The 15,015-nt window shown below is 53.0% G+C and overlaps 1 protein-coding gene across 2 annotated transcripts in view; it reads right to left on the reverse strand.

Annotated features, from left to right (window-relative positions):
* The window catches only part of LOC309533058 (solute carrier family 12 member 9-like), a 103,989-nt gene that overhangs the window by 46,988 nt on the left and 41,986 nt on the right, over positions 1-15,015 (reverse strand). The gene's annotated exons all lie outside the window — the stretch shown is intronic.

A 15,015-nucleotide genomic window follows, 5' to 3' on the forward strand; every position in this document is an offset into this window, starting at 1 on the left:
GGGGGTCCCTCCCAACTCTACATTTCTATGATTCAATAGTTAAGTCATTGGACACAAAAGCAGCTTACTTGGGAAACAATTCAGCAGCCAAAACCTTCTCCATCTCATCAAGTTGCTCTACAAACAGCCGCACAAAATATTTCATAGCATTTATTTTACCCCTTTCCAATAATGAAGAGGTGTGTCTGCGTGGATCTCAATTCTAAACACCATCCTTTCTGCCCTTATTTTGGCATTATTATTTTTTAACAACATTATTTTTAAAAACCCATTATCTGCATGAAAATTCACATTTAAACACGCATTTTGTTTCATTCATCTGCTTGGTCCAGGAACCCTCATGACCCCTGCAGGTGCTGGCTCCACTGCAGACTTCTGGATTATTATTATTTATATATTGCCCTATACCCGGGGGTCTCAGGGTGGTTCGCAGAATAAAATCAAGATATAAAACCACAAAATACCTAATCAAAATAAAAACAGCAACCCAATACCCCCCCCAACAAAACAAAAAAACACATTTTAAAAGGGCATGGGTTGTAAATCGGATCAACCAAATGCCTGGTTAAAGAGGAACGTTTTTGCCTGGCAACTAAAGATGTATAATGAAGGCGCCAGGCGAACTTCCCTGGGGAGAGCGTTCCACAGACGGGGAGCCACTGCAGAGAAGGCCCCGTTCTCGTGTTGCCACCCTCCCTCCTCTCTTGCTTCTGCTTCTGACTCTGATTCTGAGCTTCTCTCTGCCACAGCCTCTTCCTGCTCACTAAACCCTGTTACCTCTTCAGCTTCCGACACCACCTCCTCCCAATCTTCTCCGTCCTCTCCCTGTGACCACTCAGTGTCATCCCACCACCAATCCCCAGGCTCTGAGTCTTCTTCCCTTGGGGGGGGGGGTTCCCCGGCTAGTTCCTCCCAGCATTCCTCTGCATTCAACCAGTCCGTGACACATATACATGTACCGTATTTTTCGCTCTATAACACACTTCCCCCCCTCCAAAAATCAAGGGGAAATGTGTATGCATCTTATGGAGCGAATGTAGGCTCCTTGGCTTCAGCGATAGCAACGCGAAGCCTCCGAAGCGCAGAGGGAGCGCTCCCACCGCACTCCGGAGGCTTCGCGTTGCTTTCGCTGAAGCTTGGGGAGCGAGAGGGGTCGGTGCGCACTGACCCCTCTCGCTCTCCAGGCTTCAGGGATAGCTGCCTGAAGCCTTCGGAGCACAGTGGGAGCTCCCACTGTGCTCCGGAGGCTTCGGGTTCCTTTTGCTGAAGCCAGGAGAGCAAGACTCTCCTGGTTTCAGCAGAGAGGGAGAGCTGCGCAGCGCCCCTTCAGCGAAGCGGGAGGAGAAATGGAAGGGGCTCCGTTTCTCCTGCCGCTTCGCTGAAGGGGCGCTGAGCAGAGAGGGGATTTTTTTTTCTTGTTCTACCCCTCTAAAACAAGGCGCGTCCTATGGTCGGGTGTGTCCTATAGAGCGAAAAATACAGTATGTCTGGCAAAGGGCATGGCCAGGCAGTTCTGGAGAGCCACTGCAAGTCAGTGTAGACAACACTGAGCAAAGAAGAAGAAGAAGAAGAAGAAGAAGAAGAAGAAGAAGAAGAAGAAGAAGAAGAATAATTTGGATTTGATATCCCGCCTTTCACTCCCTTTAAGGAGTCTCAAAGCGGCTAACATTCTCCTTTCCCTTCCTCACCCACAACAAACACTCTGTGAGGTGAGTGGGGCTGAGAGACTTCAGAGAAGTGTGACTGGCCCAAGGTCACCCAGCAGCTGCAGGTGGAGGAGTGGGAAGCGAACCCGGTTCACCAGATTACGAGACTATCGCTCTTAACCACTACACCACACTGGCTCTCCAGGTGCCTGGCTTTGGAATCAGGCAGCCTCCTATGCAGGATATGGGAATGTGGATTTGACTCCGCACCCCCCCCCCCAATGGTGTGGGATCCAAAGCAGCTCAGCTCAGGAGGGCCGTTCACTGAGCCTCTTTTAAAGAGTCCTGGGGGGAACATCAGAAAAACTGCTGCAGGATCTTCTAGCAGCGATTTAGCACTGAGCTACAGCTGGTGAAGAGCAGAGTGCCCTAGGGGGGGGGGGTGGAGAGGACAAAAGCCCTTCCAGCAGAGCTCAAGGAGGAAAGAGGCAGAGTGAGCTGGCAGTGCAAATGTACCCTTAGTCATACTAGAGGAGGCTGCTGGAACATCAAGATGCTGGGACACACACAGAGAGAGAGAACACCTTGGTAACTGGCTGCGATATTGCTCACTACATCTGTGAGCAGGGAAAAGTTCCCGGAACAGAACAATGGGGGGGGTTTGGATGAGCAAGCACTTGAGGTTGAAGGCGCCTTTGTGCAATGCATCTGATCGCTTTGCAAAAAAACAGGCAGGGCACCGGTGGAGGGAAGCACGCAGCGCCACAAGGCAAAAGACTCCCCTCCAGGGCAGCCTTTCTCAACCTGTGGGTCCCCAGATGTTGTTGAACTACAACTCCCATCACCCCTAGCTAGCAAGGCCAGAGCTCAGGGATGATGGGAGTTGTAGTCCAACAACATCTGGGGATCCACAGGTTGAGAACCGCTGCCCTAGAGAGAGCAACAAGGAGCAGCTCCCATCAGGCTCCTTCCCCATGACTGCCATCAGCAGGCTGAAGCAGTGGGAAATATGGGGAAAGTGTGGTAGATTTGCGGGTATAGCAGAAGGAGACAGGATCTGCCCATGCGATGCCCACCTGGCGGAAACTGTAGCTTACATGGCCCTTAAATGTAAAAGGTATGATGATCTCCACCAACAATTTCCAGACCATCTATGTATTCCAACATGGAAACCAGAGACAGAGGTTATACGCTTCTTATTACAGGTTAGAGACCAGGAGTTCACCAAGACAGTAGCTAAGTTCCTCTATTTGATTTTTTTGTCGCCGAAGTATGCTGCAGGATCCTGCCCTTGCTGGAAACCCACAGAGATGAAACAGATTGCTCGCCTCTTCTTCCCTTCGGCAAATGACTGTACTGTTGAAATGGCAAAGAGATTGCACTGGCCTATTTATTCTGTTTGTATTATGTGATGCCAATAAAGGTTACTTGAATAAAAAATATATATGGGGAAAGTGGGGCTCATTTCCTCATGTCCCCAAACTGCTTCCATTACAGCCACTGATTATGTGAACTACTCTTTAATATTAACAATCGGTGCCTGGGTTAGTGTGATGGCCTGGGATTCAGACTCGGAGGCTGAACCTGAGGGATCCCAGCCTACACAGGAGACCCCGCCTCCAGAACCAGCTGAGCCGGGGCTGGGGCTTGAGCCTGAAGGGTCCTCACCTGTGCTGGGTCCTCAGGTGCAGGCATCAGCTGAGCCTGCTCTGGCTCCTGAGGTGATGGAGGACCCAGTGCCTGCAGGTGCTCCACTCTCAGCCCCGACAGAGGAAGGTGAGGTTGCCTCTGGGTCCAGTAACCCTCCAGCCTCTCCTGAGCTGCAGAGACTCAGGGCAGAGAGGCGGAGGGAACTAAGTTCCTGCAGGAGGAGGGCTCGCCTCCAGGCCAGGAGAGGCGAGTCAGCAGAGGATCGAGGCCGCCCTATGCCTTGGGGGAGATAAAAGCCGGCCAGCCCCAGTCCCAAGTTGTGGGAGCAACATTGTTGGTTGCTAGTTCCTGTCTGAACCCTGTCCTGCTTTTCTGCCTGACCCGCCCTGGCTCCCTGCTTGCAAGCCTGTTCCTGACTTCACCTGGCTCCCTGCCCTGCACCCAGCTTCAGCTACTACGGACTGCCTCCACCTTTGACCACGGACCGGACTTGGACCTCACCTCTCGGGTAACCCACAGGACCCGCACAGTTTGCTTTTTCCCTCTTGCCTTGCTGATGTGGTCCGAAGGAAAGCAGAGCAATGTATTTGGCGCCAGCTCGGCTGCAGGAGTTGCTGGAAGGAGACCGTCCCCTCCAACAGGATACCAGCTAGAAAGTGCTCCTTTTACCAGCCCACAACAGGATCTCAGACGGCAGCTGCTCAGAAAGGTCCCAGGGAGCTCCTGCCAGGATATTTTGAGTTGGACTCAGTGCTATGGGAAACAGCTGTAATATCAGCGGTAGAGAATCCTAGGGCCAATTCCTGGCAGCGTATGAGAACGTCCTCTGCTCTAAAACCCTGGAGAGCCGCTGCCAGTCAGTGCAGGCAGCACTGAGCTGGCTAGGACAGAGGTCTGACTGCACCAGGCAGCTCCCATGTCCTCACAAATCAGTTCTCATCCCTAAAAGCCTCTCCCCAGCCTTGCTAGACAAGATGCTTTCAACAGGGGATGCCAGGGATTGCGCGTGTGCCCTCCCCACTAAGAGGTGCCCCCCCCTGCTGCCCTGGATCCCCACAGCCCCCCTCTCACTGGCAAGGAGTGCAGCCGACCTGCCATCATTGCTTGGCGGGGGGGGGGGGGCAGGGAAGAGGCTGAGATTATGCAGACCATCTAAGCAATTGGGGATTTTCAGCTGGTTGCGAGTTAATAGTGTGCACCGAGTGGAGATCGTGCCTGGCCGCTGTAATGGGGCCTCCCCCTCCCGTCCCCCTCCCCTGGCACTTGCCTTTGATTTATAATTCATTTAGCTGCTCATCAAGGTAAAAGAGCCACTGCTGACAGGTAGCTGCCCCAGCCCTGAGTGGGGCGGGGGGGGGGGGACACTGTGTGACTGCAGGGGGAGGGGGACCACAGGGGAAGGGGAGGTCCGGACAAGGCTAAACCAGGGACACTATCACTGCCTGTTAGGGGGACCTCGAAGAGATCAAGGCTGTGGTATCACAGCTCCAAGAAAGGCCAAATAGAAACAGTCTTTTTTCAAGCTTGGGGGGGGTGCTTAAGAAAAAACTGAATGATGGATCAGCCCAAAGAACTAGCTCATAGGCCCAGGGGCTGGATACGGCCCAATTGCCTTCTAAATCTGGCCCGCAGACAGTCCGGGAATCAGCATGTTTTTACATGAGTAAAATGTGTCTTTTTATTTAAAATGCACCTCTGGGTTACAGTGGTGCCCCGCAAGACGAATGCCTCGCAAGACGGAAAACTCGCTAGACGAAAGAGTTTTCCGTTTTGGAGGTGCTTCGCAAAACGAATTTCCTATGGGCTTGCTTCGCAAGACGACAATGTCTTGCGAGTTCCTGCTGGTTTTTTCCCCTCCCCCCCCTTTTTCTAAGCCGCTAAGCCGCTTATCAGCTGATCCGATCAGCAAATAAGCCGCAAAAGCCGCTAATAGCGCTAATCCGTCAATGGGCTTGCTTCGCAAGACGAAAAAACCGCTAGACGAAGAGAATCACAGAACGGATTCTTTTCGTCTTGCGAGGCACCACTGTATTTGTGGGGCATAGGAATCCCTTCATATATTTTTTTCAATATATAGTCTGGCTCCCCACAAGGTCTGAGGGACAGTGGACCAGCCCCCTGCTGAAAAAGTTTGCTGACCCCTGAGAGGTGATAGGATATCAGAAGACCTGTCACATGGAAGACGGAGAAAGCTTGTTTTCTGCTGCTCTGGAGGACCTGATTCAAATGACAAGGAGGGAGATTCTGAGTAAACATTGGGGAGAATATTCTGACAGTTAAGAGATAGCAGATTCTCTCTTTCCTAAAATCGAAAAGATGACCTGAGGGTCATCTAATCTAACACCCTGCAAGGCAGGAATCTTCTTGCCCAACCCAGGACCTGAACCCACAGCCCTGAGATTAAGAGATTTGTGCCGTACCAAGTGAGCCATCCCAGCGGTTTGGCTTGATTGGCCATGACAATTGACACCTCCCCTCTTCAGTCCTGGCACTAAAGATCCCACATCAACTCCCTGGCTTCTCCAGGGAAAAGGGTCTTGGGTAGCAGGGAATGATGGGAGTTGTAGTTCAAAATGCTTGGAAGGCCAAAAACAGATTCCCATGATGATCTTGAGCCGGTTGCCCTCTCCCCTTTCTGCCTAACATACCTTGCAGGGTTATTGTGAATATAAAAGGGGAGACAATGGATGTCACCCTCAGCTCATTGGAGCGTGACATAAAAACTGCTAATCATAATAGCAATGATGAATAAACCAATATATTGTGGTGTTCCCTCCCAAGATAGGGTTGGCTGTCAGCTCGCTCCCATTTAAACCTTTTATTCATACCTTTTAAAAATAAATATATATATATATATATATATATATATCACCCAGTTGTTTTTCTTTCTCTCCTAGCTGATTACGTTGGTGGTGGGTTTTTTAAAACTGTTTTCAGTTTTATTGTCTTTTTAATTGCATGGTCTTTTTATGTTTTCATGCAAGTGTGTACAGCTTTCTAGGACTGAAACAGAGCATATAAACGCTTTCTTACAACAAAGTAGAGGCAGAAAACTTGAAGTGTTGGAAAAGGTCCAGAAATGGCAGCTGGAATGATCAAGGGGATGGAGAGGCACCCCCAGTGAGGAAAGTGTTATGTAGTGTAGTTTCACCCTGGGCCAACAGGGGGATACTGTATATAGTTTTCACTCAGGTCTGTAGATAGTTTTCACTCAGGTCCGCGTCCGTTATTTTAGGCGGGAACTCTGAGCTGTTATGGTTACAATGTTGACAGCCGGCTGACTATAAATACAGGCCGGCTGAGCTGTTCGCTGTCAGTTTATTTCCAGCTTACCAGAATAAAAGATCTACTTGAAGAAATCGCTGTGCCGGCTGCTATGTCAACCCACAACTTAACACTGGCGATGAAGATGGGATGGATGGACATCAGAGCACAGCCAGATGCGGCCAGCCTCTGAACTGAGCTGAATCACAGAGCGAAATCACTGAGCGAAATCACTGAGCGAAATCACTGGGCAGAACCAATTCAGAGCTGACTGTTCTGGCTGGAGCACTGTGTTCCATCCATCGCCCTTCACGCCGGCATCGGAATCATGGCTTCACTTGTGCCTCTACCGCCGTTTGCGCCAGCATCTGAATCATGGGACTCCTACCTCGCTCGGTTCGACTGCTACCTCCAAGCCAACGAGCTGACAGCAGTATCAAAGGATCGGAAGCGGGGCATATTCCTCAGCCTCTGTGGGCCTGAGGTGTTTGAGACGGCCCCAGCATTGGTTGCGCCTGAAGCAGTCCAGGAAACACCATGGGACACGATCCAAGAGAAGCTCCGCAGCCACTACGCACCAAAGCCGTCCAAGATTGCTGCCCGCCATGCGTTCTACCACCGGAACCAGGCAGAGGGGGAGTCAATCAACAACTACACCACCGCCCTGCGACAGGCTGCAATGCACTGTGAGTTCCGAGACTTAGACGATGCCCTGATGGATCGAATCGTCTGCGGGGTCCGGGACATCCATCTGCAACGGCGTCTCCTAGCCAAGCCAGACCTCACGCTACAGAAAGCCATTGAGGAGGCTGTGGCCTCAGAAGCTGCTGAACGCTCCGCTCAGGAGATCCGCAAGTCCAGCAGCCCGCGTCTTGCTAGGGAGCCAGTTCCGGTGCATCATGAAGAGGCCAGCAGTGATGAGGCATCCTACAGTGAAGACGATGATGTGCACCAGACAAAGCGGGAGCGCAGGAAGTTCCAACAGAACTCCAAGGGCCAACCGGAATGTGCTGGCTGCGGAGGCAACCATTCCCGTGCCAAGTGTCGATTCAGAGACGCCATCTGTAGGAAGTGTTCCAGAAGGGGCCACATCGCTAAGGTCTGCCGATCGGCTCCATCTGACACCCCCCCTTCATCGACTCGCAAGTCCAAGTCTTCACTCCAGTCTGCCAAGGAAAGTTGTTTCGCTCTCACCAACTGCCGCTGCCCGTCTGGAACCACGATTGGCCAAACCGACTCGTCGACGCGACGCAAGCTGAACGTCACGGTGCTCATTGAAGGAGCTCCATGTGACATGGAGATCGACACCGGGTCTGCCCTGTCCATCGTGTCATGGAGCACCCTCAAAAGACTGGTACCCAGAGTGTCCAAAAGGCAACTCGACTCTCACCGCGTACACCTGAGAGACTACCAGGGAAACGACATTCCCGTGGTAGGCGTTGGCCGGTTCCGGATCGCCTTCAAGGATTTTTCGGGCCTGCTCCGGTTGGTGGTGGTCGAAGGTCAGCGGCCAAGCCTCCTAGGGCTAGACTGGTTTGATGCCCTCGGCCTGGAAATCACCGGCATCAACTGTATCTCTAGCATCTCTAACGCAGAGACTGAGGGTCTGGTCAAAGACTTTGCCGAGGTTTTTGACGGCACCTTGGGGCAATATACAGGTACGCCCATCTCCTTTAGCCTTGATCCACAAGTCGCCCCCATCAAGCTAAAGCCACGCCGGGTTCCCTTTGCTCTCAAGGCTAAGGTGGACGAACAACTGGACAAACTGATCGCCCAAGGAGTTTTGGAGCCGGTTGACCACGCAAAGTGGGAAACCCCCATCGTCACGCCTGTCAAGCCAGATGGGTCGGTGAGAATCTGCGCTGACTACAAGTGCACGATTAACAAGGCACTTCAGCAGCACGCTTATCCGGTTCCTGTTGTCCACCACCTGCTGCATTCCCTGGGTGAGGGTAAGGTCTTCGCTAAGCTGGACCTTGCCCAAGCCTATCAACAACTGCCTGTCGATGATGCCACTGCTGAGGCCCAGACGATCGTCACCCACCGGGGGGCATTCCGTTGCCGCCGGTTGCAGTTCGGGGTGAGTGTGGCTCCTGGCATCTTCCAAAGCCTTATGGAGCGTCTCCTGCAAGGGCTTCCGGGCGTGGTACCATATTTTGATGACGTCTTGGTGTCTGCAGACTCACACCAGCAGCTGTTCGAGCGCCTCCGTGCCGTGCTGACCAGGTTCCAGGAGGCCGGGCTCAAGGTAAAGAGGGAGAAGTGCCAGATTGCCGTTTCACAGGTAGAGTTCCTGGGCTATCTTATCGATGCCTCCGGCCTTCATCCAACCACATCCAAGATCCGCGCTATCCAGCAGGCCCCCACCCCAAAAAACAAAACGGAGTTGCAGGCATTCCTGGGGCTGCTGAACTTTTATAACATGTTCCTGCCCCACAAAGCCACAGTGGCTGAGCCTCTTCACCGACTCCTTAGCACTAAGACGCCTTGGGCCTGGGGTCATCGGGAGACGGCGGCCTTCAACGCGGTCAAGGCTCTCCTTTCTTCAGACAGTGTGCTGGTACAGTACAGTGAATCCAGGCCGCTGGTCCTTGCCTGCGACGCCTCACCTTTTGGCATCGGTGCTGTCCTTAGTCACCGTTTTCCAGATGGAAGAGAAGCACTGCTCGCCTACTTTTCCAGGACACTATCTCCGACGGAACGGAATTACAGCCAGCTCGACAAGGAGGCATTGGCACTTGTGGCTGGAGTGAAGAGGTTCCATGAATACCTCTATGGCAGGACCTTTGACCTCATCACTGACCACAAGCCGCTCCTGGGCCTCCTCGCCGGTGATCGTCCAACTCCACCGGTCCTCTCACCACGCATGCTGCGATGGACTGTTTTCCTGGCTGCCTACCACTACCGGCTCATCCATCGCCCGGGGAAATCGATGGGCCATGCCGACGCCCTCAGCCGTTGCCCTCTTCCAGCATTTGTGGAAGACCCGGCTCCAGCTTCATCGCTCCTTCTGATTGAGGATCTTCCGACAGCGCCTGTATCGGCTGCCACTGTGGCCTCCGCGTCTGCCCAGGATCGCACCATCAGCCGGGTGCTCAACTGGGTGTGGAGGGGGTGGCCACAAGGGCCTTTTGCATCGGAGTTCCAGCCCTTCGCAACCAGACAACATGAACTCTCAGCTCATCGCGGCTGTCTGCTGTGGGGAGACCGCGTCGTGATTCCCCAGGGACTCCGTCAGCGCGTCCTGGAGGCTCTGCACGTTGGCCACCCGGGAATTGTCAAAATGAAGGCGTTGGCTCGGTGTTACATCTGGTGGCCTAATATGGACGATGCCATCACTGCCTGGGTGTCCGCCTGCCAAGCGTGCCAAGAGTCGAGGCCTGCACCACCGGCAGCTAAGGGACACACCTGGGAGACGCCAAAGACACCCTGGTCGAGGGTGCACATCGATCTGGCTGGCCCCTTTCACGGCCGGACCTTTATGGTAGTGGTGGACGCCTATTCCAAATGGCTGGAGGTCGCCCTGATGCCCTCCACTACTACCGAAGCTGTCATCCGGGTGCTGCGAGGCCTGTTTGCAACGCATGGGTGTCCTGATGTCCTGGTCTCTGACAACGGACCGCAGTTCACGTCAGGCACGTTTGAGCGGTATCTTTTGGGACTGGGCATCCGCCATGCCCTAACGGCACCTTTTCATCCATCCAGCAACGGGCAAGCAGAAAGAATGGTGCGCTCGACAAAAGAGGCACTGGCGCGCCTGGACCGGGGAGACTGGCATGAGCGGGTCGCCGAATACTTGTTCGTGCAACACATCACCCCTCATGCGGCCACAGGGAGGAGCCCTGCTGAACTGCTTATGGGCCGCCGCCTCAGGTCACCGCTCGACCGGCTACACCCAGACTTTGCCGTGGCTGAACCCCCAGGCTGTGCCAACGCACCACGGTCATTTGTCCCAGGAAACCAGGTCTTTGCCCGGAACTATGTGGGGGACATCCCTTGGGTGCCAGCCACAGTAGTGGGAGTCACTGGACCTCGCTCATACCAGGTGGCACTCGAAGACGGACGCTTGTGGCGACGGCACATAGACCAGCTTAGGCGCAGGGTTAGGGACTTGGACACTACCGAGGTGCCCCCAACTGCGCTTGCGGCTCCGGAAGAGACACGTACAGATGGCGAGGCCCCACCTACACCTCCCTCGCAAACTGCCAGTGTGGAGCCGAACCAAGCCGTTTCAGAACAGACTCAGACCACTCCACTTGCGGAGGCTCCACCCACAGCAGCGGATCCAAGGGAGTTGGTTCCAACGCCACCTAGGGTCGCACCACAGCCTCAGCGAGAACTGTGTGGCCCTCCGGACTTGGCTACCAGTCCCCGGCGGTCTGGCAGAGTTTCCAAGCGCCCAACTTATTTAAAGGACTATGTTGTTGGACAGGTATCACTGTTGGTCTAAGTAGGGGAAATGTAACCGATATGCTTTTGTGCCTAATTGAACCATTACGCGTAGTGCTGTATATAAGGAAACCATTACGATTGTAACTAATGCCTTATCTCGGTGGGGAGGGGTGTTATGTAGTGTAGTTTCACCCTGGGCCAACAGGGGGATACTGTATATAGTTTTCACTCAGGTCTGTAGATAGTTTTCACTCAGGTCCGCGTCCGTTATTTTAGGCGGGAACTCTGAGCTGTTATGGTTACAATGTTGACAGCCGGCTGACTATAAATACAGGCCGGCTGAGCTGTTCGCTGTCAGTTTATTTCCAGCTTACCAGAATAAAAGATCTACTTGAAGAAATCGCTGTGCCGGCTGCTATGTCAACCCACAACTTAACAGAAAGGTTGCAGCGTTTGGGACTTCTTAGTTTAGAGAAAAGGCAAACAACTTCCGAGCACAATTCACAGTGTTGGTGCTGACCCTTAAAAGCCCTAAACAGCCCTGTATCCCTGAAGGAGCGTCTCCACCCCCATCGTTCTGCCCGGACACTGAGATCCAGCTCCAAGGGCCTTCTGGCGGTTCCCTCGCTGCGAGAAGCAAAGCTACAGGGAACCAGGCAGAGGGCCTTCTTGGTGGTGGCGCCCGCCCTGTGGAACGCCCTCCCACCAGATGTCAAAGAGAAGAACAACTACCAGACTTTTAGGAGAGATCTGAAGCCAGCCCTGTTTAGGGAAGCTTTTAATGTTTAATAGGTTATTACAGCGGTACCTCGCAAGACGAATGCCTCACAAGACGAAAAACACGCAAGACGAAAGAGTTTTCCGTTTTTTGAGTCGTTCCACAAGACGAATTTCCCTATGGGCTTGCTTTGCAAGACGAAACGTCTTGCGAGTTCTTGCGAGTTTGTTTCCTTTTTCTTAAAGCCGCTAAGCCATTAATAGCTGCTAAGCCATTAAGCCGTTAATAGCCGCTAAGCTGCTAAGCCGCTAAGCCGCTAATAGCCGTGCTTCGCAAGACGAAAAAACCGCAAGACGAAGAGACTCGCGGAATGGATTAATTTCGTCTTGCGAGGCACCACTGTATATTTTAATATTCTGTTGGAAGCCGCCCAGAGTGGGTGGGGGAACCCAGCCAGATGGGCGGGGTATAAATAATAAATTGTTGTTGTTGTTGTTATAGGAGTTTATAAAATTATGAATGGTATAGGGAAAGAGGATTGAGGAAATGCACAGTTGAACTACGGAACTTGCTCACAACGCAGGAAGCACTGATAGCGACCAACTAGGATGGCTTTAAAAAAGGACTGGGCAAATTCATGGAGTCCCACTCGCTTCTGCCTTGCTCAGAACCAAGCTGAAATCCTGTGTCCAGTTCTGGGCACCTCCGTTTCAGAAGGATGTTGACAAGCTGGAAAGTGTGCAGAGGAGGGCGACCAAGATGATCAAGGGTCTGGAAACCAAGCCTGATGAGGAACGGTTGAAGGAGTTGGGTATGTTTAGCCTGGGAAAGAGGAGACTGAGAGGAGATTAGAGAGCCATCTTCAAATATCTCAAGGGTTGTCCTACGGAGGATGGAGCAAGCTTGCTTTCCACTCCAGGCCAAAACCAACAGATTCAAGTGACAAGAAAGGAGATTCGGACTAAACAACAGGAATAACTTTCTGGTGGTAAGAGCTGTTTGACAGAGGAACGGTCTCCCTCGGAAGGTGGTGGACTCTCCTTCCTTGGAGGTTTTTAAGCAGAGATGGATGGCCATCTGCAAAGGATGCTTAAGTTGAGATTCCTGCATTGCAGGGGAGTTGGACTAGATAACGCTTGGGAACCTTCCAATTCCATGATTCTATGGCAAGACAGTGTCCTTGCTCTCCCACCCAATTACGGGCATGCAGGAAACAAGAACCTGGTTCTCAGGTGCCCAAAATGGCCTCCTCTGTGGGAAGCTCCCCTACCTGGAATCAACCAATGCCGTGCTGTGCCACTGATCCCAGGTAAGGTGCAGGAACAGCACCAAACATGTGGGGGAAAGATTAAGAAACAGGGCCCCAAAACATATGTTTTGGTTTCAAAAAATGGGACCTGGGCCTAAGAAGCTGGCAGACTTCTGAGTTGACGGCCATTGCTGTTCTCCAGCTCGAAGAAATCCAAGCACCATTCAAGCTCCACCATGTAGCAAGCGCTGCCTCTCTGCGCCCCCCCCAAACCCTCAAGTCTTTTGCACAGCGAGCGATGCCGCATCTGTCGCCAGCCATTGAATCTGATCCATGGTGACTTCAATTGGGCTTGAAGCACCTAATGGCTCCCTCCCCTTTTGTGAGTGCACCGCAATGTTCTTTTCCGGCTAATGGGGCAATTTTTTTTGCATTACATGTATTTGTCCAATTTGGTGGAGCAGCGCACGCCTGTGCGGCCGAGGGAGCCGGGGGGGGGGAGAGAGAGATAGACGGCAGCTCCAGCAGATTAAGCTGATGGGAGTCTGGGGGGGGGGCGGGTGAGGCATCGCTGCAATCCTTCTCTCGGAGGCAGAGAGGGGGCATCTCGCTTTGATAGGTTTGCATGCGGCGTCGGACCAATTGTTTAATGCACCTGGGACAATTCCGACGGAGCCCTGATAGGGATCTCATGTTCAGCGTGCGCCAACTCACTCCACTGCCTCCTTCCGCACCCCCTCCCTGGCCAAGCCCCCTTCCTCCCACCCCTCCCAGCTTCTCCCCCGGGCCTGCAACAGCTGCCCAAAGCTTGCCACGTTCCGGGGCACAGGTGCCATAGGGCCTACAGCAGCCTTCCCCAAGCTGGCGCCCTCTGTCGTGGCCCGGATCTGGAGCTGCAAGCAAGACTTGGAGAAGAGGCGTAGCTCAGCGGTAAGACGTCTGGCTTGCACGCAGAAGGTCCCAGGTTCAGTTCCCCAGTGGCATCGCCAGGAGGGTCTGAGAATGCCCCTGGGCCGAGACCCCTGGAGAGCTGCTGATAGTCAGCATAAGCAGTCCTGAGCTAAGTGGACCGGTGGTCCGGTTCATAGAATCATAGAGTTGGAAGAGACCACAAGGGCCATCGAGTCCAACCCCCTGCCAAGCAGGAAACACCATCAGAGCACTCCTGACATATGGTTGTCAAGCCTCTGCTTAAAGACCTCCAAAGTAGGAGACTCCACCACACTCCTTGGCAGCAAATTCCACTGTCAAACAGCTCTTACTGTCAGGAAGTTCTTCCTAATGTTTAGGTGGAATCTTCTTTCTTGTAGTTTGGATCCATTGCTCCGTGTCCGCTTCTCTGGAGCAGCAGAAAACAACCTTTCTCCCTCCTCTATGTGACATCCTTTTATATATTTGAACATGGCTATCATATCACCCCTTAACCTCCTCTTCTCCAGGCTAAACATGCCCAGCTCCCTTAGCCGTACCTCATAAGGTTCGGGATAAGAGGCTGCTTCCTGTGTTCCTCTGTGGGTCCTGGTTCAGCTGACTGAAAGGATGGCTCAGTCGGTAGAGCATGAGACTCTTTAATCCCAGGATTGTGGGTTTGAGACCTACATTGGGCAAAAGATTCCTGGGGTCCCTTCCAACTCTACAGTTCTATGGTTCTACGGCTCAGAACCAGGCAGTACGCATCTCCCCCAACTCAGACTCCATATTTTCCCAGGTTGCTGCCCTCTCTGCCTAACTAAACCACAACATCGCTGAGACTTGGATTTACTATCTGGTAATATCTGACCCTGAAATCCGCTTCTCCCTTCACAGAAAGCCTATTTCGTGCAGCGTTGCCTCTCTCCAACCCAGCCACAGTTCCAATGTTACCATCTCGGAGGGGACTGTCATTTTGTAGGAGGCCTTGATGGGAAAGCAGGGGACGCGGGTGGCGCTGTGGGTTAAACCACAGAGCCTAGGACTTGCCGATCAGAAGGTTGGCGGTTCGAATCCCTACGACAGGGTGAGCTCCCGTTGCTCCTGCCAACCTAGCAGTTCGAAAGCATGTCAAAGTGCAAGTAGATAAGTAGGTACCGCTCCAGCGGGAAGGTAAACGGCATTTC

The sequence above is a fragment of the Podarcis vaucheri genome (genome assembly GCF_965113315.1).
Source record: "Podarcis vaucheri genome assembly, chromosome: 5".
Classification (NCBI taxonomy): domain Eukaryota; kingdom Metazoa; phylum Chordata; class Lepidosauria; order Squamata; family Lacertidae; genus Podarcis; species Podarcis vaucheri.